The sequence below is a fragment of the Melopsittacus undulatus genome, chromosome Z (genome assembly GCF_012275295.1).
Source record: "Melopsittacus undulatus isolate bMelUnd1 chromosome Z, bMelUnd1.mat.Z, whole genome shotgun sequence".
NCBI lineage: Eukaryota > Metazoa > Chordata > Aves > Psittaciformes > Psittaculidae > Melopsittacus > Melopsittacus undulatus.
Genome location: NC_047557.1, coordinates 24187934 through 24196333, shown reverse-complemented (window position 1 = coordinate 24196333; position 8400 = coordinate 24187934).

Genomic DNA, 8400 nt, shown 5'->3' with positions numbered 1-8400 from the left:
CTATTGCACGCTAGGGGAACTTTATCTCTGGTGCCAGTAAGAACTATAGCATAAAGTCCCATATCAACCCATGTGTGTCGTTTGTAGTACAGCTCTCAGGCACTGTCTGACACTTAATCTCAGTAAGGTAAGCAAAACCTGTGATGGGAAATAATGGGATTAGTGGCCATGCTAAGATAAAATAACCAGGTAAGGGGCAGAACAAAAAGCAATTGGTATCTGAAGATAAGTTTAAACAATTACCAGTACTTCTGGATTGACATAAGAAGCCTGGGAAGTGGGGTCCATCAGCAAAGATTAGGACCTTGAATATAACATTTTTCAAGGATAACAAAACAAAGGAATCTCAAGTATGTGACAACACTCTCATGCTATTTTTTGGCCCCTTTCGTAATGGGGAAACTTGTGATACAGTATTGTCAAATGATGTACAGCACAGAGAGACAGTAAAAAGTCTAAGTACAACGGAATATCACATGGCCCAGTGCAGGTGACACTGTACACAGGTGTATGTGTGTAACAGTTGTATATTGTAGCAGTTTCCAAACTGAGGGTCTTGGAACAGTTGGTTAGCTCCAGGGGTGATAATCCTTAAACGCTGACGTAAATAGAAAAGACTGTTGTATAACCATTTTGACTGGGGAGGCTTTTTGTGCCTTGTAAAATCTAAAATCTCATGTTTCTCACCATCTTTTCTAGTTTAGCTTTCTATGGAGAGTTTTAACAACGTGAGAAGTAATTAGAAGTAAATATGAAGGTTTTCTCCATCTGCTCATATTTTAAATCCACAGTTGGTCAAGCCCAGCACACTTAATTTGCAATAGGTTTTACTCTCTGCTACATACAGTACAATTCATCTAAAGCCCTAGCAAGAAGGCTTGCAGGAGGTGGCAGCAAAATTGACACAGCACTGGTCTGTTGGCTCCACCATGCCTTGCAGTGCAACGGACAGCAGGACAAACACTGCCACTTCCGGACTGTGGAGGGATGGGGAGCTCTGTGTTAGGGGTGGGTGCAGGCAAAGTGCTGCTGTGGGGCCCTGCTGTCACAGCCAGGCAGGGCAGCACACCATTAGGACATCTGTCACCCCCTCTTCGTCTGCTGCTGAAAGACTCACTAGCTCCAAAGTTTTATAAACTCTCTGCAATGGTGTACAAAGCAATCCTGTGTTGGGAAAAAAACATATTTTTCCTTTCCTAAGTTCAGTGTCCCATCAAGCTAACTAACTTGAAAGACATGTTTCTCCTAATGAATACTAGCTTATATTTTTGTCAGAGACATGGTATAATGCAAAGGCATATATTTAGGATCACCTTACAAAAACACTTTGATTGCCTTTTCAGTTGGTGTTAACTTTCTAAAAGTTCAAAAACTGCTGATGTTTGAGAAGTTTGATGTTCTTGCCCATGGCAGGGACACAGCTGAGTGGTTTTGTTTAGGAAGAAGTGAAGGGTGTTTTTGTTATAAAATGCTGAGTGTTTATACAACAAACAGCTCTGCTCATCTGAAAATGCGCATCTGCTTTTTCAGAGCAGGCAGAAATGCAGTTACAACATCAACATTTTGTCACTGGAAACGCTTGGGAAAAAAAAAAAACAACACACTCAAAGCTGGTCACTGTCTCCACCTGGAGGGAAAAGGCTGTCCAACATAACCAACTTGTCCCATAGCACAAACCCCACTCCTGCCCACAGAACAAGGCAGCCCATGGGAAGAGAAAAGCCTCCAGAACGCCTCTGTGGAGATTTCCCCAACAGTGTTAAGAAGCGACCAGGTAGACATCAGGGAATTGTCCCTGCCTGTGGCAGGAGGGTTAGAGCTGGATGATCTTTAAGGTCCTTCCCACCCAACCCATTCTGTGAATGTATGAATTCAAAACACTTTCCAGTAGCCCCTGGAAAGCTGGGCAGTATCAGCTTTAGGCATGGTACCAGTTGTACATTTTTCTTGGCTGGGTAACAGGCAAAAGAAAAGCACTGCTGGTATTTAAATAAATAACAAATATAACTTCTAATTGCTCTGAAATATCTCTGGTTTCCAAAGGACTGCACTACGATCACAGTTTCCTGTATTCCTCAAGAATTCCTCAAGAATTTGCCTTTCTACTTGATGATAAATTCTTCCTCTATTTCTTTCCTTAGTGGTTTCTATTGCACTTTTTCCTCTCTTTTTCTGTGAGTCTATAAGCTGAGGTACCTCTAAACCACACCAGTGGTCTTCATCATTTCCCACCAGAGTATAGTTAGTCTCAAGTGAGTTTGGGCTCAGCATCCTGTAAGCATGTGCCAAGAGCATGAAATCCTTGCTGATACTGTGGACCAAAACATCCTCCAAAGAACATCAATAGGCCCACAGACCGATGTTAAATGTGTATTTACCACCAGTCTGTGTGGAAAAGGGTGACTGGCGTCCTGTTTGATCTCCCAGCAAAGGTCTGATACATGGAGATGGAGTTATCTGCTCAGGTGATCAGAACAGCAATTGCTGAAGAGAATAAAGTCAATTTTAATATGCCTAAACTGCCAACCTAACAACCCATGAAATGCATCATCCTGCAGGTTACAGTGTTACCCAAGCCTCTCTGATACCACAGTGCCATCCAGATCATGGAACAGAGCTCTGCAGTGTACAGTGCACATTCTGGGTGCAGACCAGCAAAGCTGAGTAGGCAGCTAGGTCAGTGCTTGGGTGAATGTGGCTTTTCTGAAACAGCTCAGAAAAAGATTACTCTTTCATCTGATTCTCAGCCAGGAAGACACATTGTCCCTAAGGAGAAGATGTGACATGTTGTGGCACTCTCTGTATGCTCTCAGAGGCCTCACCAGCTGTCACAGAGAAGGTAGTGCTCTGAAGTGGAGCATGAACCCTGCATTTGGTTTTGGGTTTGTTTGTATCCCCTGTGCTATCTAGGAGGTGATCTGTCTTTTCCATTTCCCTGGAGTGACAATTACTAGAAGCAGGGAGACAAACCGAAAAGCCACTGGAGCAGAGAAGGGACAAGATTTAGAGGCACTGATTTTCCTCTCTTGAGAGGGAATTCCACTGTGCAAAAAATGTGTGAAACCAGTGAATTTTAGCTGCAAGTTTGTGAGAGCTTGTCATGCTGGTATTGAAATGCTGTGAGGCAGGCAGGGCTACATCTCTGGAGGAACAGCTGTGCAAAAGAGAGGCTTGGTCCCATGGAGGTACACTGGTGTGCAGTGGTTGCGTGGCCTGATCTGCAGTAGAAAGGACTCCAGTGTCCAACAGCACTGAGGTGCAGCTGTGTGCACAGCCCCAGCCTATAATTCAGCAAGGAGCCTTGGTCAGCCTCTCCCTACCAGTCACTTAACCATACCTCAGCTCCCTGCTGCACATGATGTGTGTCTTGTGGCCCTCAGACACACTGGGAAGCTGACATGGGGCTTCCAGGCCCAGGAATACCAACTGTATGTGCCACTGTGAGTGTCATTTAGATGTCTACATCGCCAGTGGGAGATGAAAATCAGAACAGAGATGAGATGAAGCTGAGATAGTGTCTAAGAGGCAGCAGCATCTAAAACCCTGCATTAGGAAAGATCGCAGCCATGGGCTCAGCACTGCCCCACAGCAGTTAGCAGGCTGGACATATACATGCTGGCCCAGAAGTTCCACCATGTTGTCATCATGACAACAATGGTGAAGCCAGTATGTGAACCTGAACTATCATATCTATGTTCAGCTTTTCAGTGTGAGGGAAGTCCAGGTTCATCCCGGTCTTTTTTATTTGCAGGGAGTAGTGTGATGACCATTATGTCAAAGATTGTGCAAGGTTGCCTGCTGATCTGACCTGCTGAGCAAATTGGTTTACTCTCACCTGCCAGAGCTGCTCCAGCAAAGGAGAAGCTCAGTGTTTAATAAACAGCAAAGCATGACTGCCTGAGGAGCTCTGCACTGGCTTCCAACCAGCATGTTTCATGTGAGCGCAGCCTTGCCTGCCACACAGACACTTACTTGGGCAGTCCTCTCCATGGCAGTGCCTCCACCTAGCCTGTCCCAGGACTGGAATCTGCTACAGTTTCATACTATTTCACCTGGACTGCACCTGTACAATGTAGTAACTCTTACGTCAACAGCAGCCACCCCATCATTTGTCATCTCTTGCCAATGAAGAAGGATGGTGTTTGGATGACAGCCCTCCAAGGACCACTTCATGGTGCAACTTCTGGTAGCAGTGTCTGACTAAGCAAAGTCCGTTTTGAAAGTGTGACTGGAGTGTACTCCAGGTCTTTGACATAAGGCATGAAAAAGAAGCCCTCACCACTTATTGCCATTCCTATTTCAGGAGTGCCTTTCTCTCTGTAGGAGTGAGTGTCCAGTAAAGCTTTAGCATCAGGATGCTAGCTTGGATTTACTGGCTGGACTCCAATTCAGGCAGTTACCATCTAATGCTACAAATTTTCCATGATGTTTCAGTTGGCTACAGCATGGGTTTTATTTCATGTTCAAACATGATTTAAATAGTTACTTCATACACTTGAACAATTCCTTTATTTCATACCCAGTGGTGGGTGAAAGGATGTTATGCATCATATACTTGGATCCACTTCAGTCATAGCTATTACCATCACTACTGGGGTTGCAATGCTGAACAAATATATGCTGAAGGCAGCAAGGTAGCAAGACTGGAAAAAACTTCATTGTGATACACAGCATAGGGCTTATAGTGTCCTACTGAATATACTAGCAGCTCATGACAGAAATTTATAGTAACTCCAACATGTTATTAATAGTAAATGTTTAGTTCTTTAAAGGATTATTCGTGCTTATGCCAACTATATGAAAAGAGATCTCTCTCCACTGAAAACAAGCCAGTTAAACCCAGAGCTTAGCCTCTGCAACAGTGGCCAAGCCCCAATCTAGATGTCTGCATTTTCTGACACCCCAAGAGGACAGAATCCTCCCCAGCTACTCAAGTTCCCTCATTTCACCAAGTAAACTTTTTTGTTCTCATATTCCAGTTGTTGAAATTCATTTGCCACCCTCTGCTCAAAACTCTATTTATCCTTTTCCTCCCACTTTTCAGAACTGTCATGGTTATCAGCTTAGCAATGTGCAATGTAGATTCTTGAGATCTGATGTCATCTTGCTTGGCATATGTGGCACACTCAAATAAGCTGTTGTGCTGAATAATGTACCATATGTATTATCTTCCAGCATTGTGAAGGCTTATTAATGCTCTGATTATGTACCATTTAAACCAGGATTTTTCTCCTTGTTCTGTAGAGCTTTCAAATCTGGCATTACCAACTAAAATAAAAACCTCAGCTCACCCTCTCTTCTCTGCAGCATGCTCTTCTGCATATCAAACCCTGAAGAGGTTCTGGGAAAAGTCTATTATGATGATCTTTTGAAGGATAAATTGCACTTGGTTACATATGCCCACTTATCCTCTAACACTAGAGGAGCTTCTTTGGATGGAGTTTTTTCTTGCATGTTTTTTGTGTGCATGTGGGTTGGGAAGTGGAGTAGAAAGAAAATACAGCAGTGAATTTCAGCCCACAGCAATGGGAAACTGAACAGAAAAAACGCCCCAAATGGTCTTCCTGTAGGGGTTCATATAGCACACAGGGAGAGCCTCCCTTTCTGGGAGGCAATGCAGAATGAGATCAGCTCATCAGAGACAGCGTGGAGCCACTCTGTTGGAAGTTTTCTGGGACTTGGCTGAACACATCTTGATCCCACCTAGCAACAGTCCTGCTTTGGGTTGGGAGGGACAAGAACACGTCAGCAGCCTCTTCCAGCCAACACTGCGGTGGTGGTCTGTGCCACAGTCTGAGCACCCTGGCCTCAGACCCAAGCAAACTGTGGCTTCAGGCCTGGAGGAACAAGAGAAGAGTGACTCAGAGTGGCCAGAGCAGGCGGGGTGGTAGCACTGTGCTCCTGCTTCAGCTGCAGACCATGCCCAAGCCTTGGGTTCCCTTTAAATGACCCTTCAGGAAACAGTTTCCACCTGGAAACAATGGAGCAGACAGCCTCTCCTCCCAAGGGCCCCTTCCTCCCTTTCTCCGAAGGCTTGGGCATCCTGCTACAGACATCTCCCTGAGCAGAACTGCTTTGTCCCCTGCAGAGCACATTTCCCAGCAGTTGTGGACACATCTGGGTACTGAGGCAGCAGTCATGGCGCTGCTCATGTCAAGCCTGAGCACTGGGTACCTCTTCTGCCTTCTCAGAGCTATGTAACAAGCAGACCCAGAATGCTTCTATGGTGCAAGGGGCTGCAAGCAGTGCCACAGCACAGCAAGTGCCTGCTAAGACGGAACTTTTACATTTAACTGAGGTTTCTAAAACATCCCTTTTTCAGAGAAATCTGTGTACCGACTTTTCTTGGAGGAACACAATAATGAGTGCATATAAAGTAGTGCTCTCCAATTGTTACTCATGAACAGAAGCATCAGTTCTAATGAGCCACCTTTATTTTTTGGCTTTAATGCTTTCTGCATGCATGTTACTGTCATCATGTGTTTAAGTGATCCATATTTAAAGACTCTGAAGCCATTAAAGGAAACAGGAGTCTGATCACCATTGTGGTATCTGGTTTACAGTTAGCAAAACATTCTGTTTTTCCTGGATCACATTTGCACCCTTGGAAAACACTAAGAACAGATGGTTTACTATCCAAGTTTTACAAGTGGTTCAAAGAGGAGTAGGCACCCTGCTTGCTGCAAATGTTTATAGAGGTTAAGTATAATCAGCTCCTGCTAGTCCCTGCCAACTGCATTAATTAAGTTAGTGGTGAGTACGGGGAAAAAGCCTAAGGAAATACAGTTTTATGAAGATACTACATTATTCTACACAGTATTTAAGATCACAGCTAAACAGCTGACATAGATAAAAGAGTCCCATGTCTAGAGCAGAGACCTTAATTTTCATGTTAGGTTATTTACCAGTACTGGTGACTAGCAAAATTAATTTTTAGTTCCTTTCACCCTGCAGATAGGGCAGGCTCTTTAAAAGTTGCTGTTGACTCTATTTGGAGTGGGGTTTTTTTTTGTTAACACTGGGCACAGAGAGAGAAGTAATGGGAAGAACAGGCTGCCAAACCAGGAAGACCAAGTGGATGAAGCACTCAAAACAGGTGCAACCCCACATTGACAGGCTGTGGTCCTCATGGGGAACTTCAACTACCCCAGCATCTGTTGGAGGGACAACAATAGCAGGGCATAAGCAATCCAGGCGGTTCCTGGAATGTGTTGATGATAATTTCCTTCTCTAAGTGACAGAGGAAGCTATAAGGAAGGATGCTGTGCTCGACCTTGTTCTCACCAACACAGTAGGGAATGTGAAGCTGGAGGGAAGCCTTGGCTGCAGTGACCATGAAATGGTGGGGTTCAAGATCCTGAATGCAGCAAGGAGGGTGCACAGCAAACTCGCTACCCTGGAGCTCACAACAGCAGACTTTGGCCTCTTCAGGGACCTGCTTGGTGTGGTACCACAGGATGAAGCCCTGGAGGGAAGAGGGACCCAAGCAAGCTGGTTAGTACTCAAGGATCACCTTCTGCAAGCTCAGGGGTGATTCATCCCAACAAAAGAGGAAGTCAGACAAAAATGCCAGGAGGCCTATGTGGATGAACAAGAGCTCCTGGACAAACTCAGACACAAAAAGGAAGCTACAGAGGGTGGAAGGACAGGTAGCCTGGGAGGAATACAGGGAAAATGTCTGAGCAGCCAGGATCAGGTTACAAAAACCAAAGCCCTCATATAATTAAATCTGATCAGGGACAACAAGGAAAACTTGTCCTTGTTAAAGACAAGAAGAAAAACCTATGAAAGTACACTGAGGGTAAAAGGAAGATGTCAGAAAGTGTGGGACTTCTGTGGAAGGAAACAGGAGACCTGGTTACCCGGGACATGGAGAAGGCCGAGCTACTCAATGACTTTTTTGCTTTGTCTTCACTTGCAAGAGCTCCAGTCACACTGCCCAGTTGCAGAAGACAAAGGCAGGGACTGAGAGAATGAAGAACTGCCTGTTGTAAAAGAAGATCAGATTTGAGACCATCAGTAGAGCCTGAAGGTGCCCAAGTCCATGAGACCTGATGAGAGGCATCTGTGGGTCCTGAGGGAGCTGGCAGATGAAGTTGCCAAGCCATTATCTATCATATTTAAAAGTCATGTCAGTCAGGTGAAGTTCCCACTGACTAGAAAGGGGAAACATAACCCCCACTTTTAAAAAGGGGGTAAAAGGAAGAGGCAGGGAATTACAGACCAGTCAGTCTTACCTCAATGCCTGGCAAGATCATGGAGCAGATCCTCCTAGTAGTTTCTGTATGCTATGGCAGATGGACAATAAGGGGGTGTTTGGTGACAGCCAACATGGCTTTACTATGGGCAAATTGTGACAAATTTGATGGCCTTATGATGGGGACACAACATTGGTAGATA